Below are 15,306 nucleotides of genomic sequence, written 5' to 3'. Positions count from 1 at the left end.
ATCCAGTAAAACTGTCTTTAGCTCAATGCATGAGTTTTACTTCCCTCACCCCTGATTCTCTCCCCCATCCCACTGCGGGGGTGGGGGGAAGACATTGAACTGCATAGTGCTTAGCTGCCAGCTGGGGTTAAATCATAACACCCTTGAATATTTTCCATAAATGCAGGTGCCATTAGCAACAGTTTGGGGAAAGAATGGTGTCTCCAGAAGCTCCTACAGCAGGAGGGGTTCTTGTCTGAGAACTGTGGGTAACAGTTGCTTGTTGTTCTTTCCCTTTCCCAGAGGCAGCACTGAGGACTCAGTTGTTGGTTCCTCTCTGGGGATGTTGTTGACTGTGTCTGGCTCAGGTTTGTGTGGGTTGCCTTTGGCCTCATTCTCCTAGTGGCAGGGGTGAAAAGGGACAGCTGGAAACTTACTGGCTGTGGATGGGACCTGCTGCAGCTGTAGCTGGAGAGACTAGAAAAAGGTAAAGCTGCTGAAGAATAAAATAAAGGGGATCCAGCCAGCAGCTGCTTCCAGCTGCAGACAGTCGACAGCCTGCCTCTCCAGCTGAGGAAGGATCCCTCTTAGTGTAGTCCTCAGCAGATCCAATCACCAACATGCATGGTAGGGTCTGTGTGCATAACCAAAAGCACACTACAGCCATGTAGCGTGTGCGCATGTGAGGCTGTGTTTCTAGGAAGCCTCATATTGTAAGAGCTGCAAGACACCAATCTAATCTCTTGGGTGGATGACAGTCAAAGTGACCAGAGCTACAGAGGAGGAAGGGAGAGGGGGAGAGAGATGTGTCTGAACTGTCAAATTCTCCCAGCAGCTCCAGAGTGGGAGGTACAGTGAGTCCTGGACCCCTGGGGCTATGTCACCTCTCTCCTGCATCCTGGTCCCTTCCTGCCCCCACCTTCTCTTTCACTGGTGTCGATTTTTATTTTTTTTTTGCTTCCTGCACCTCTCCCTCTCTTGTTCTCCAAGTGCCCCTCTTTCTCTGTTGTTCTGCCTCTCTGTTTTCTTTTTCTCTCTGCATTTCTGTCCTGTTCCCTGTCCCTCTTTTTTTCACCCTCTCTCTCGCCCTGCAGCCCATCACTACTTTTGTCTTTTTCCATCTGTCTGTCTTCCTATCCCAATCTTGTTAATTCCTCCCTGTCTGCCCTTTAGCCCTTCACAATTCCTGCTGCTCTCACCCGTCTGGCACTGTGTCTCTATTTTAAAATTTCTCTCTCTTTGCCCTGTATTCTAGATACACTTTTACTTTCTTAGATTCTCTTGTTTCAGGTCCCTGTCCCTATGTTTTAACTTCTTCCCTTGCTGTCTGTCACGGTCCACTCGGTGGACTCGTGATGGTTCGTTTGCTACGATCTCGAAAGTGCAAAATTAAGGTGACCAACACCAAAGGGGATAGCAGTAATCACACAGTAAAACTTTATTGTGTTGCCTGTGAGGAGGCACGCAATAGTTAGAGATGGGTGAAAGAAAGGAGAAAAGCAAAGTTAAGTTTAGAGAGAGAAGAAAGAGAGGTTATAGCTACCACCGCTGATCTCACGACGTCCTAACGGTCCTGGGTCCAGCTAATGCTGTGTCGTCGATCGTCGTGGTCCTTGGTGGGGAAGGTTCCAACTTCCATTGTTCAGAAGTCATCTTTTATGCTTAGTAACGCACCTTGCTCCATCTCTGCCTCAGGAGTCTCCACCCTTCTCAGCATACAATTATAATATCTCTACCCTTCTCGAGTGAGGCTATCACGCAGGCGCAGGGTCAGTGTCCGAGGCGTGGTAAGTCTTGGAGGCGGGCAGCCTTCGACCAGGAGGGGTGTTTTGGTATTATAAAGAAGCAAAGTTCCTCTAAAGTTCACGATTTCTTCACTGATGTTATGGCAACAGTTGCAATCCATCCTTTTTGACAGTAGCTATGCGGTTATCTCTAACAGCTCTAGCCAGGTACCTTTCCAGGAACCTTGTACCGCACATTCCGTCCTTGGGACTGGCCGCTGCACTCCAAACAGGCCGTTGTCAGGTAACGTACTGTTCATGTTCCTGATGACAATGTTGAGACAATGCTGATTTTCTGACCGACTCTTACACGGTCCCATAGCCCATTTTTGTCTTCATCATTCTCTCTCTGTCTGGCTCCCTGTCCCTATTCTTTATTTCCTGTCTCTCTCCCCTTTAGATCATCAATGTTTTTGGTATTTCTCAGTCTCTGTCCACCTCACTGTCCCCTTTTTTAATTCCTCCTTCTGCCCTGTGGCCCATCACTAATCTTTGTTTTTCTCCATCTCAGTCTGGTACCCTCTCCCTTTTAATTAGTTCCTCCTTTCTGTCCTGTAGCCCATTGCTATTTCTCTCCCTCCCCACCCCGCTGCCTCTCTCTCTGTCTCCCTTTCCCTATTTTTCAATCCCCCCTCTCTGCCCTGTAGCTGATCACTGTTGTAGTGGGTTTGTGTGGCAAGGTTTTGGTAGCTGGGGTGGAGTGGGCAGGGGCTGCAGGGATGGGTTCTGTGAGGAGACACCAGGACTTGCTCCCATATTGGGCACAGCCAGTTCCAGCTCCAAGATGGATCTGCTACTGGTCAAAGCTGAGTCAACCAGCAATGCTGGTAGCACCTCTGTCATATTTAAGAAGGGCTAAAAAAATGCTGTGCAGAAGCTGTCAGCCCTGCAGACACCAAGGTCAGTGAAGAAGGAGGAGGAGGAGGAGGTGCTCCAGGCACCGGAGCAGAGATTCCCCTGCAGCCCGTGGGGAAGACCATGGTGAGGCAGGCTGTCCCCCTGCAGCCCATGGAGGTCCATGGTGGAGCAGATATGCACCCTGCAGCTGATGGAGGACCCCATGCCAGAGCAGGCGGATGCACGGAAAGGAGGCTGTGATGCTGTGAAGAGGAGCCCACACTGGAGCAGATTTCCTGGCAGGACCCGCGGCCCCATGGGAGTGACCCCACACTGGAACAGAAGAAGAGCGTGAAGGAGGAAGGAGCAGCAGAGACAACTTGTGATGAACTGACTGCAACCCCCCACTCCCTCTCCCCCTGTGCTACTCAACAGGATAAGGTAGAGAAGTCAGGAGTGAGGATGAGCCCAGGAAAAAAAGAGAGGGTTAGGGGGAAGGTGGTTTCTTGATTTGTTTGTATTTCTCATTATCGTACTCTGATTTTGATTGACAATAAATTAATTTCCCCAAGTCAAGTCTGTTTTGCCTGTAACAGTAATTGGCAAGTGATCTCTTTGTCCTTATCTTGACCCACAAGCTTTTCTGTTGTACCTTCTACCCTCCTGTCTTGTTGAGGAGGTGGAGCGATAGAGCTTGGTGGATACCTGTCAGCCAGCCAAGGTCAACCCACCACAGTTTCCTTCTGTCAGGCTCTGTGTCCCTATTTTTAAAATCTTGCCTATGTTTCTTCTATGCTATCAGTTTTGAAACTTTCTACCTCTCCATCCCTATCTAAATTCTTGCATGTTTCTTAAACCCAATTGCTTTTTAATTTTTTTTGCTACCTTTCCCTCTCTTGGTCTCTCTGACCTTATTTTAATGTCTTGCCTGTGTTTCTTGTACCCTGTTGCTTTTCAAATTTTGTTCTTATGTCTCCCTCTATGCAGCTCTGTGTACCTACTTTTTGATTCTTGTATCCTGTTCATGTTTCCTTCTATCCATCTCCCTGTCTCTAGTTCTTAACTCTTCCCTCTCTGTCCTGTACCCTGTCACTAATTAAATTTTCTTTCTACATCTCCCTCTTTCTATCTCCCTGTACTTATTTGTTAGTTCTTGCCTATGCTTCTTGTATGCTGTTGCTTTTTGAAATTTTTCTACGTCTACCTGGCTCCCTGCTTCTGTTTTCTAGTTCTTGCTGTTTCTTCTCCCTTATCACTTTAGAATTTTTCCCTGTCCTTTGCCCTGTCTCTATTTTGTTGTCCTGCCAGTCCCTTCCCCTTCTCTCCCCAGCTTCCTATTATTTATTCCTCCATCTCCATCCCAGCTGTTTTGCTCAGTCTCTCTGCTCTTCTGTCTCTACACCCTTTTCCTGCTCCTCGTCCCTCTCTTGTTCCCAGCATCCCATTTTCTGGCTCCCTGTCTCACACCTCCATGTCCCTCTATCCTTCCTTCTGCTTTTCTCTTCCCTTTTATCCCCCCATCCTCCTGCCTTTGGGCGCTGAGCCTTGTAGCCAACTCACTGCCAGGATCTCTTATGTGCATTAATGAGTAAATTTTCCCTGCCTCCTCTGTGTCCCTGGATGTGGGGAGGTGCAGGGGAGGGGGTGGTGTGCTGTGGGGCTTTGGCAATGGCCCCTGTTTCTGATGGGCTCCAGCTGGGGCTGGGGCAGCCCCAGGTGTGGCCAGCGATGCTGAGGATGGGGCTGGCCTTGGTGTGTGAAGGGGCTCCAGCTGTAAAGGGCAAGCCTGCCTGAGGGAGCTGATGGAGGGGAACTGGCTGAGGAGGGAGTCCTAGGGGCTCCTGCTGGCAGGTGCCTCCAGCACCTGGAATGACCGGTTCCTGCGATGAGGAAGGATCCCTCTGAGCCATCCCCGGCCTCTCTGTTGGCTACGTGTGTGAGCCACCATGTATCAAGGAAGCCTTGTGGATGAGGAGCATCAAGGCGTCCATTGTGTGCTGCGGAGTGGGTGAGGGTCAGGCAGCTGGCACCGGGGAGGAGGAAGGGGCAGAGGCAGAGAGAGAGGCATCAGGGCGGTGAACATCTCCTGCTGGCACCAGGAGCTGTGGTGAGTCACGCATCCTCTCCTCTATGTCCTGGCCCACCCTTCTTTAGATGTCTACCTGCCTCCCGTCCTCGGTCCCCATCTCTGCCTCCCCACCTATGTGTGTGGCTCCTCAAAACTTGTTATTCTTCTGCCAACTCTGCCCAGTACCCTGTTGCCTTTTAAATTTTTAGTATGCCTCCCTCTAACCAGCTGCTTCTCCCTGTTTTTTATTTTTTCTGCACTGCCTTGTACCCTGTTACTTTTTAAATTTAATTTCTATGTCCTGCCCTATCTGTCTCCCTGACCCTGTATTTTAATTCCTCCCTCTCTGTCCTGTACCCAGTTGCTTGGGATTGGCTGGGTATCGGTCTGTTGGTGGTGAGCAATTGTTTTCATTTGCATTGCTTGTTTTTCTCTGGTTTTCTTTTCATCTCTCTCTCTGTTGTTTTTTTTTTCTCTTACAACTTTTTTTAAAAAATGTCTTTTTAATTATTAAACTTTTTATATCAACCCATGAGTTTCTCACATTTACTCTCCTGATTCTCCCCCCCCATCCCACTGTGGGGGAGTAAGTGAGGAGCTGTATAGTACTTAGTTGCCTGCCAGGGCAACCATGTTGCTACGTCTACTTTTACGAAGCTGTCTATTGCTATTTTTTAATTATTTCCTGTCTGTTGTATACCCTGTTGCTTTTAAAATTTGCTTTCTATGTCTGTTTTTATCCAGTTCACTGTCTTTACTTTTTAATTTTTTCCTCTCTGTCCTATGCCCCATCACTTTTAAATTTCTTTTATATTTCTCAGTTTTAGTTCACTATGGCTATTTTAAATCTTTTTTTTCTGTCCTGTACCCATAATTTCTTAAATTTTCGTTCTATGTCTACTTTTATCAAGCTGTGTATCGCTGTTTTTTTAATTCTTTCCTCACTATTGTGTACCCTGTTGCTTTTTACTCTTTCTTTCTATGTCTACTTTAACCTATTCACCGTCTTCAAGTTATTCCTGTCTGTCATGTAGCCCATCGCCTTTTAAATTTTCTTCCTACGTCTGCTTGTTTAGCTAGCTGTCCCCTTTTTTAATTCTTTTGTCTCTGTCATGTACGCTGTTGTGCTGGTTTTGGCTGGGATAGAGTTAATTTTCTTCCCAGTAGCTACTACGGGGCTAGGTTTTGGATTTGCGCGGAAAACAGTGTTGATAACACGGGGATGTTTTTGTTATTGCTGAGCAGTGCTTGCACAGAGTCAAGGGCTGTTCTGCTTCTCACCCCACCCCACCAGCGAGGAGGCTGGGGCTGAACAAGGAGCTGGGAGAGCCGACCCCAGCTGACCCAAGGGCTATTCCAGACCCTGTGATGTCAAGCTCAGCATGTAAAGCTGGGGGAAGGAGAAGGAAGGGGGACATCCAGAGTGATGGCATTTGTCTTCTCAGATAACCATTACAAGTGATGGAGCCCTGCTTTCCTAGGGATGGCTGAACACCTGCCTGCTGATGGGAAGTGGGGAATGAATTCCTTGTCTTGCTTCGCTTGTGCAGGCGGCTTTTGCTTTACCTATTCAACTGTCTTTACCTCAACCCATGAGTCTTACTTTTTTCTGATTTTTTCTCCCCCATTCCGCTGCAGGGGGGAAGTGAGCAAGCGGCTGGGTGGTGCTTAGTTGCCGGCTGGGGTTAAACCATGACACCTGTCACTTTTTTCAAATTTTCTTTCTATGCCTACTTTAACCTATTTACTGTCTTTCTGTTTTAATTTTATCCTCTGTCCTATACCATCTTGCTTTTAAAATTTTATTTCTGTGTCTGTTTATTTGTTTGCTGTCCCTATTTTTTTAATTCTTTCCTGTATGTCCTGTAACCTGTTGCTTTTTAAATTTTCTTTCTATGGCTACTTTTATACAGTTCACTGTCTATGTATTTTTTTTCATCTGTTTTGCACCCCATTGTTTTTAAAATCTTCTTTCCATATATCTGTTTATCTAGTTTTCTCTCCCTATTTTAAATCTTTTTTTTCCTGTAGTGTATGCCATCATTTTTAGGATTTTCCTTCTATGACTACTTTTATCAAGCAGTGTATTACAGCTTTTTGATTCTTTCCTGGCTGTTGTGTACCTTGTCATTTCTTACATTTTCTTTCTATGTGTCTTACTATTATTCACCCTATCCTTATTTTTCATTTTGGGGTTTTTTTCCTAGCCTTTCTTTAATGCTGTCACTGTTAAAATTTTCCTTCCATGTCACCTTTTATCCAGTTCACTTTGTTTTTTATTTTTTTCCTCCATCTTGCACTCCATCACTTTTAAATTTCCTTTTTATTTCTCTGTTTTAGTTTGTCAGTATTTTTTAATACTTTCTTGTCTGTCCTGTAGCCCGTTGCTTTTTAGATTTGTTTCTACATTTTCATTTCTTTAGTTTGCTGTCCCTGTTTTTCTTTTTTTCCCATTTTTTCCTTATTCCCATCACTTTTAAAAATTTTCTTTCTATCTGTTAACCAGTTCTCTGTCCCTACTTTTTAATTCTTTCCCGTCCTGTAACCCATCACTTTTTAAGTTTTCCTTCTATGTTTACTTTTATGAAGCTGCATATTACTGGGTTTTAATTCTTTCCTGTCTGTCCTGTACCCTGTGGTTTTTTACAATTTCTTTCTATGTCGATTTTAACCTATCCACTTTCTTTATATTTTTAACTTTTCCTGTCATGTAGTCTCATTTTAGTTTGCCATGGGTATTTCTTAATTTTTTCCTTATTTCCTTAATCCCCATTGCTTTTAAAATTTTCTGACTACTTTTACTATGTTTGCTGTCTTTATTTTTTCATTATTTCTTGTCTTTCCTTAGTGCCCTTGCTTTTAAAATTTTCTGTCTATGTCTGTGTTTTAGTTTGCTGATGCTATTTTTTAGTTCTTTCCGCTCTTAATCCCTTGGCTTTTAAAATTTTTTACTTTTAACTCATTCACGGTCTTTATTTCCCCCCTCCCCCCTCCATGGTTTTCCTTAGTGCCATTGCTTTTTAAACTTTATTTTCTACTTCTTTTTAGTTCAATGTCGCTATTATTTAATTTTTCTCCTTATTTCCCTAATGCCTACTGCTTTTTATGTGTTCTTGCTATGCCTATGTTTATTCCCTTCGCTGTCTTTTTTAAATTATATTTTGTCTTTCCATAGTGCTTTCCATAGTTGCTTTTTAAATTTTCTTTCTATGTCTCTGGTTTAGTTCGCTGTTCCTATTTTTTAATTTTTCCCTAATCCCCCTTGCTTTTTAAATTTTCTCCTTCTATTCCATTCACTGTCTTTTATTTCACTGTGTTTTAATTATTTCTTGTCTGTCCTTAGTGCCCTTGCTTTTAAAATTTTTGTTCTACATCTGGTTTAGTTCACCATAGCTATTTAATTTTTTCCTTATTTCCTTAAGCCCTGTTGCTTTTTAAGTCTTTTTTCCCTACATTTACCCTGTTTGCTGTTTTTTCTTCATTATTTCTTGTCTTTCCTTAGTGGCCTCACTTTTAAAATTTTCTTTCTATTTCTGCATTTTCATTTGCTATAACTATTGTTTCATTCGTTCCTTTCTTAATCCTTTGGTTTTTAAAATGTTGCTTCTATGTGTACTTTTATCTAGTTGGCTGTCATTATTTTTAGTTCTTTCCTGCCTGTACCTCATCACTTTTTAAATTTTCCTTCTATGCCTACTTTTGTCAAGATCCCTCTCCCTATTTTTTAATTCTTTCCTGTCTGACATGTAGCCCATTGCTTTGAAAAATGTCCTTTGTATGTTTCCATTTATTTAGTTTGTTGTCCCTATTTTTAACTTTTTTGTTTACTTCTCCTAGTCCTTGTTTCTTTTAAAATATTCTGTGTGTTTTTATCCTGTTCGATGTCTTTAGTTCTGAATTATTTCTTGTCCTTCCTTAGTGCCACCTTTTTTTTAGATTTTATTTCTATGTCTCTGTTCTAGTTTGCTGTCCCTCTTTTTTAATGTTTTCATCTCTTAATCCCTTGGCTTTTAAAATTTTGTTTCTATGTCTACTTTCACCTACTTTGTCCCTATTTTAATTTTTCTCCTGTCTGTACTATGCCTCATTGCTTTTATAGTTTTCTTTCCATGACCACTTTTATCAACATGCTTATCCTTATTTTTTAATTCTTTCCTGGCTGTCCTTTAGCATGTCACTTTTAAATTTTCTTTCTATGTCTGCTTTTATCCAGTTCACTATCTCTATTTTTTATTATTTCTTGCATTTCTTTAGTGCCCTCGCTTTTAAAATTTTTTGTCTATGTCTTTGTGTATTTAGTTCACTGCCCCTATTTTTTAATTCTTTCCTCCAATTCTTAATCCCTTGGATTTTCAATTTTTTTTAGTCTACTTTTATCTAGTTTCCTGTCTCTATTTTTTAAAATCTTTTCATCTCTTAATGCCCATCACTTTTAAACTTTCTATGTGTCTGTTTATTTAGTTTGTTGTTCTTATTTTTATTTTATTTTCTTTGTTTCCCTAAACCCCATCACTTTTAGTATTTTCTGTCTCCTTTTATGCAGGTCACTGTCTATAGTTTTTTAATTTTTTCTTGTCTGTCCTTTACACCTTTGCTTTTAAATTTTTCTTTCCATGTCTGTGTTTTAGTTTGCTGTCCTTGTTTTTCCTTTATTTTCCTAATCCTTATTAAAAAAAAGCCCTTTCTAAGTCTTTTACCCCATTCACTGTCTTAATTTTTAATTTTTTTCTTGTCTTAGTGCTGTTGCTTTTAAAATACTCTTTCTATGTCTGCTTTTATCAAGTTCTGATGCCTAGTTTTTTAATTCTCTCTTGTCTGTCATGCACCCTGTTGGTTTTTAAATTTACTTTGTATGCCTCCGTTTTAGTTTTGTTGTCCCCATTTTTTTTCCTTTATTTCCTTAATGCTGTGCTTTTAAAATGGTCTTTCTGTGTCGTCTTTTATCCAGTAGCTGTTTCTGGGTTTTAATTTTCCTGTCTGTCATGAACTGCATTGCTTTTAAATTTTTCTCTCTATGTATACTTTTACGTAGTTCACTGACGTGTGGAAAACGGACTCCATAATCAGTGAGATTGTAAAGTAGGTATGTTCATTCAGTGCTGGGCAGCACAGGGGGTAGTCCCACCAAAGTCATGTGCGCCTGACTCGGCAGTTCACTTCAAATTTATACAGTCAAGTGTTACATATACATAGAATTTCGCAATAAGGCTAAACATATGCATAGCCTGTCCCCGCTTCATATTAAAATGAGTTCCGAGAGGTCATTTCCATAGTCTCCTCTCAACTGCGCTTGTGCAGTGCCTCCTCATGGTGGTCATCTGGTGGTCGCGGAGATGAAGATAGACAACTCCATCACCGCTAGTAACCTCTTTTCTTGCGCAGGCTCAGTGGTTTCTTGGTATTCACCCAAGCCGCAAGACCAGTCTTGGCTGGCTCTCGGGCCCAGCTCCTGCTTCTTATGAGGAACTGTCTCTGCCTCATTGGCTGGTTCTTGGGGCCAGCTCTTCTTATCAAGGACTGTCTCTGCCAGTTCCTCTACAGCCAAGACACAGGCCCATAGGGAGGAAGAGAGACTTCCCTCGTATTGCCAGAGTTGGACAGCCAGTTCGCCCACCATTTGTCCATAGCCTTCTTTCCAGGACATTACTGCCAATGAGTTGGCATCGGTTGGTGGTGCACTTCGTAGAAACTTCCGCCACATGGGTTGTGTGCATTGGACTTCATCTGGATCTGTGGGTGACTGCCCATTTTCTGGATCATTGTAAATCACCTCCAGCACGGCTAATTCTCTCAGGTACTGGATACTTCTCTCCATGGTGGGCCACTTGCCTTGGTGACATGTAACTTCATCCCTGAAGGGGTATCTTTCCTTTACACCTAACAAAAGTCGCCTCCAGAGGCTGAGGACTTGTGTTTTTCTCCCAATCGCCTTGTCGATGCCCCCTTCCCTAGACAGAGATCCCAACTGCTTAGCTTCCTTACCCTTCACACTACTAGCCCTGCTATCCCAGCATTGGAGCAGCCAGGTAACAATGTGCTCACCTGGGTGGCGGCTAAAATCTTTTCGCATGTCACACAACTCACTCATGGATAGGGATCAGGTAATTATTTCAGGTTCTGCCTCTTCCTCCTGTTCTCGTGATGACCCTGGTTCACTTTCATCTCTCACCAAGTGAACTGATTTCTTTGGGTGTTTCTTTTTCTGTACAGGGGCAACTGATACTGGCACAGGTTGGTTCTCTGGTTTAGCTGCAGTGCCAAGAGGGCACCCCCCAGCCCCCTCCCCCATTTATATACTGAGCATGATGTCACATGGTATGGAATAGCTCCTTGGTTAGTTCAGGTCAGCTGTCCCAGATGTGCCCCCCCTCCCAGGTTCCTGTGAAAATTAACTCTATCCCAGCTGAACCCAGGACACCTGGTTATCCCTTTCCTCCGCCTGGGTGGAGGCAGGGCCCCTCTAATTCTGCTCAGAGTATCCAGTACTCATTTCTTGTAAAACTGGCTCAGAAGTCCCTTCAAGAGGATCAGAAATAAGATCAGCCCTTCTACTCTGGAAATTGGAGCAGCATTTTTCCTGGTAGAATCCCCTTTTGTGGTGGTTTTTTTCTTGCAACTCATGTACCCGTGCATTTAAGGCTGAGGTAGGCTTTCCATCCCATTTCCTCATGTCCTCTCCGTGATCACATTGGTAAACAGGGCACCTCACGGTGTGTACCTTCTATATTCTCTCTCTTGGGCAGAGGAACGCTCACTCCTAATAGCCGAGACATTGGCCCTTACAGGTGGGAAGTAGGACATATCCTCTTTGAGTTGCTGGAAATCCTGGGACAGCTTCTCCACAGCCGAAATGAAGGCTTGTAGGGAGGAGGAGAGATTTTCTTCATATTGCTGGAGTTGGCGAGCCACTTCATCCACCATTGGTGCTTTCTTCATCTTTCCAGGTCATTATCGCCAGTGAGTTGGTGTAGGACAATCATGCGCTCTGTACAAACTTGGGCCACGTGGGTCACGTGCATGGACTTCGTCTGGATCTTTGGGTAATTGTGTGTTGTCTGGGTCATAATCAATCATCTCTAGCACAGCTAATTCCCTCAGATATTGGATACCTCTTTCCATGGTGGTCCACTTGCTTGATTGACATATAACATCTTCCTTAAAGGGGTACCTTTCCTTCATGCTTGACAAAAGTCGCCTCCAGATGCTGACAGCTTGTGTCCCTTTTCCAATTGCCTTGTCAATGCCACCTTCCCTGGCAAGTGATCCCAGCTGCTTGGCTTCCCTACCTTCTAATTCCAAGCTATTAGCCCCATTGTCCCAGCATCAGAGAAGCCGGGTGAAAATATGCTCTCCTATGTGGCAGTCGAAATCTTTTCGCATATCCCACAGCTCACTCAAGGATAGGGATTGGGTGATTATCTCTGGTTCTGCCTCTTCCTCCTGTTCCCATGACAACCCTGGCTCATCTTCCTCCTTCGCTAAGCAAACTGATTTTTTTTGTATGTTTCTTCTTCTGTATGGGGGCAACTGATACTGGTGTGGGTTGGTCTGCTGGTTCAGTTGCAGTACCACTCACCGGGTTTTGGGTAACTGCAGCGTCTGTCACCAGGGCCGGAGGGGCTGCAGTGCCTGTTGCCAGGGTTTGGGTAGCTGCAGTGCTCGTCACCGGGGCTGGAGGGGTCACAGTGCCCGTCGCTGAGGTTTGGGTAGCTGCAGCGCTCGTCGCCCAGGCTGGAGGGGCTGCAGTGCCTGTTACCAGGGTTTGGGTAGCTGAGGTGCTTGTAGTCTTCTTAGATCCAGAGACCTTCTCTTCCCTTTGAGGGTACTGAGTGGTGTTGAACAGGGCTCGATAGGCATGGGCCGGGCCCAGCACATTGCAGTGATTTGTATCTCTCTGGAGCTGCTGGGGTGACAGCATACCTTTTCCAAATATTTTACTAGTTCTTCTGGATTCTGCACTTGTTCGGGGGTGAATTTCCAAAACACTGGAGGTGCCCACTTTTCTAGGTACTTGCCCATACTACCCCACACACCCTGCCACTCATAATTATCCAGCCTCAGGGCAGATCTCTGGGTGATCGTCTTAAATAGTTGTTTAACCTTTAACAAGAGCAGAACCACATTCAGGAGCATGCTAGTTCTTAGCAGTAAGACTAGGACCATACCGGTCTCGACATCCGAAGAGTATTCAAATTTTTCAAAATTCTCAAACACCATTGTAACTGGACTGAAGGAGAAAGGAGAGGGGAAGAAAGGTACCCCACCCATAGATTGGCTTTCCGAGGAGGTAAGGTAAAGGGTGTAATTACTAATAGTTTCCCACAGATGGCTCCCAAAGTATAGAGGTGACGACAATGCTGAGTTCAAATACTGGATTAATCCCACAACTGATAACTTTATCATACCATAAGCCAGTATTACACAATACATCAAAGCGAAAACCTTAATCTGCCTCCCATGGATGATAAGCAGCAGCACAGGAGTGAGGTGATACACAGCAAGGTGAGGTGATACATAACAGAACCTTAAAAACCAGAGCAACAACTCTAAGAACACAGAAATCAACATAGTGACCACTGGCTACTAGACCAATATAATGAAAGCTTGTAACAAATTTGTTTTAACAAGCTCTGGTCACGTTTGTCATTATCTCAACCCTTCGGGCCCCATATTGGGTGCCAAAATGGACTGTCATGGTTTAACACCAGTCAGCAACTAAGCACCATGCAGCCACTCACTCATTTCCCCCACACCCAGTGGAATGGAGGAGAAAAGCGGGAAAAGAAGTAAAAGTCATGGGTTGAGATAAGAACGGTTTAATAGAACAGAAAAGAAGAAACTAATAATGATTATACTAATAAAATTACAATAGGAATAATAAAAGGATTAAACTAGGCCTTAAGCCTCATTGTTTCTAAGACTATTCATATCAGACATATAACTTAATGATTAGAGATTGTTTTAGATGCGATTAATAGAATGCAGGTGCTTATAAAACAATATGCATAAGTTGCTTATTTGTCCCTTGTGTAGCCCTCACCATGGCTGGCTTAAAACCCAGTCAGGCTGAATCAACAGAAAAAGCATCATAAGTCTTAGACCTAAGACATAAGAATAGATAGGAGTAAGTGATTAACTTTAGAGTAAGATGAATTAATAAAACAACCTGAGTGATTCTCAGAAACTCAAAGGTGATCTTTGATGTGTAAGAAGATAAGTGACTGTGATGACCAGAGACCTTCTGCCTACAACCACTAACTTCAGAAAAACCAGGACAAGACAGTAAGAATCAATGGAGACAGGAAAATGTATCGGACTTTTGAAACCACTGGAGAATAGAGAACTGAAAGTTCATAGAAAAACACCAAGAACACCAATAACTTCTTTTGACAAGACATCAATTGCATTATGTTTTGTAAAACTGTATATATAGAAGGCATTTTTGAGTTATCCTTCACCATTCACTGCAGTAGTGGCCCAAGTCTGAGTTGTTAATAAAGCAAACCTAGAGAAACCCATGATGGAAAATTCCTTAACAGAATATACAAGTGATGCACAATGCAATTGCTCACCACCCACCAACTGATGCCCAGTCAGTCCCCAAGCAACGATCCCCCCACCCCCCCCAGTTCCTATACTAGATGTGATGTCACATGGTATGGAACACCCCGTTGTCCAGTTTGGGTCAGGTGCCCTGGCTATGTCCCATCCCAGCCTCTTGTGTCCCTCCAGCTTTCTCACTGGCTGGGCATCAGAAGCTGGAAAATCCTTGACTTTAGACTAAACACTACTTAGCAACAACCGAAAACATCAGTGTTATCAACATTCTTCTCATACCTAACTCAAAAACATAGCACTCTACCAGCTACTAGGAAGATAATTAACTCTATCCCAGATGAAACCAGGACAGGATAACAGAAATAAAGGGAAAAAAATATGAAATAGAGACAGCAAACTAAAACAGAGATGTAGAAAGAAAATCTAAAAAGCAAGGGCACTAAAGGAATAATTAAAAAAATAAAGACATCAACAGGAAAAAAGAAAGCATAGAAAGAACATTTTAAAAGCGATAGGAATTGGGGAAATGAGGGGAAAAAATACGAAATAAGGACAGCAAACTAAAGCAGATGCAGAAAGAAAATTTTAAAAGCAATGCACTAAGGAAAGACAAGAAATAATTATAAAAAGCCAGCAAAGGGTATAAAAGTAGGCACAGAAAGAATGTTTAAAAAGTGAGGGGGATTAGAAAAATAAAAGAAATATTAAAAAAATAAGAACAGTGACAGACACGTAGAAAGAATATTAAAAAAGCGAGGGCACTAAGCAAAGACAATAAATAATTAAAAAATAAAGGTAAGCAAATAAAGACCACAAATGGGACAAAAGCAGACAGAAAATGTTAAAAGCAACTGTGATTAAGGAAATAAAGAAATAATAAAGGCAGTGATTAGGCTGAAGTAGACATAGAAAGAAAATGTAAAAAGCAACGCGGTAGACAATAGCAAGGAAAGAATTAAAAAACAGCGATACACAGCTTGATAAATGTAGACAAGGAAAATTTAAAAAGTGACTGGGCACAGGACAGACAGGAAAAATTTTAAAAATAGTGACAGTGAACTAAAACTGAGAAATAGAAAA

General features: G+C 43.0%; 1 long non-coding RNA gene across 1 annotated transcript; it reads left to right on the top strand.

The window, feature by feature from the left end:
* The first annotated feature begins 6,293 nt into the window (after positions 1–6,293).
* LOC126040687 (uncharacterized) lies at positions 6,294–14,674 on the top strand. Its single transcript, XR_007506691.1, has 2 exons — positions 6,294–12,323; positions 12,444–14,674. It is a non-coding gene; the product is annotated as an uncharacterized LOC126040687 (long non-coding RNA).
* The last annotated feature ends 632 nt before the right edge of the window (positions 14,675–15,306 follow it).

The sequence above is a fragment of the Accipiter gentilis genome, chromosome 7 (assembly GCF_929443795.1).
Source record: "Accipiter gentilis chromosome 7, bAccGen1.1, whole genome shotgun sequence".
NCBI lineage: Eukaryota > Metazoa > Chordata > Aves > Accipitriformes > Accipitridae > Astur > Astur gentilis.
Note: the sequence above shows the minus strand (reverse complement) of the source record. Positions and strands in the feature narration are given on the sequence as shown.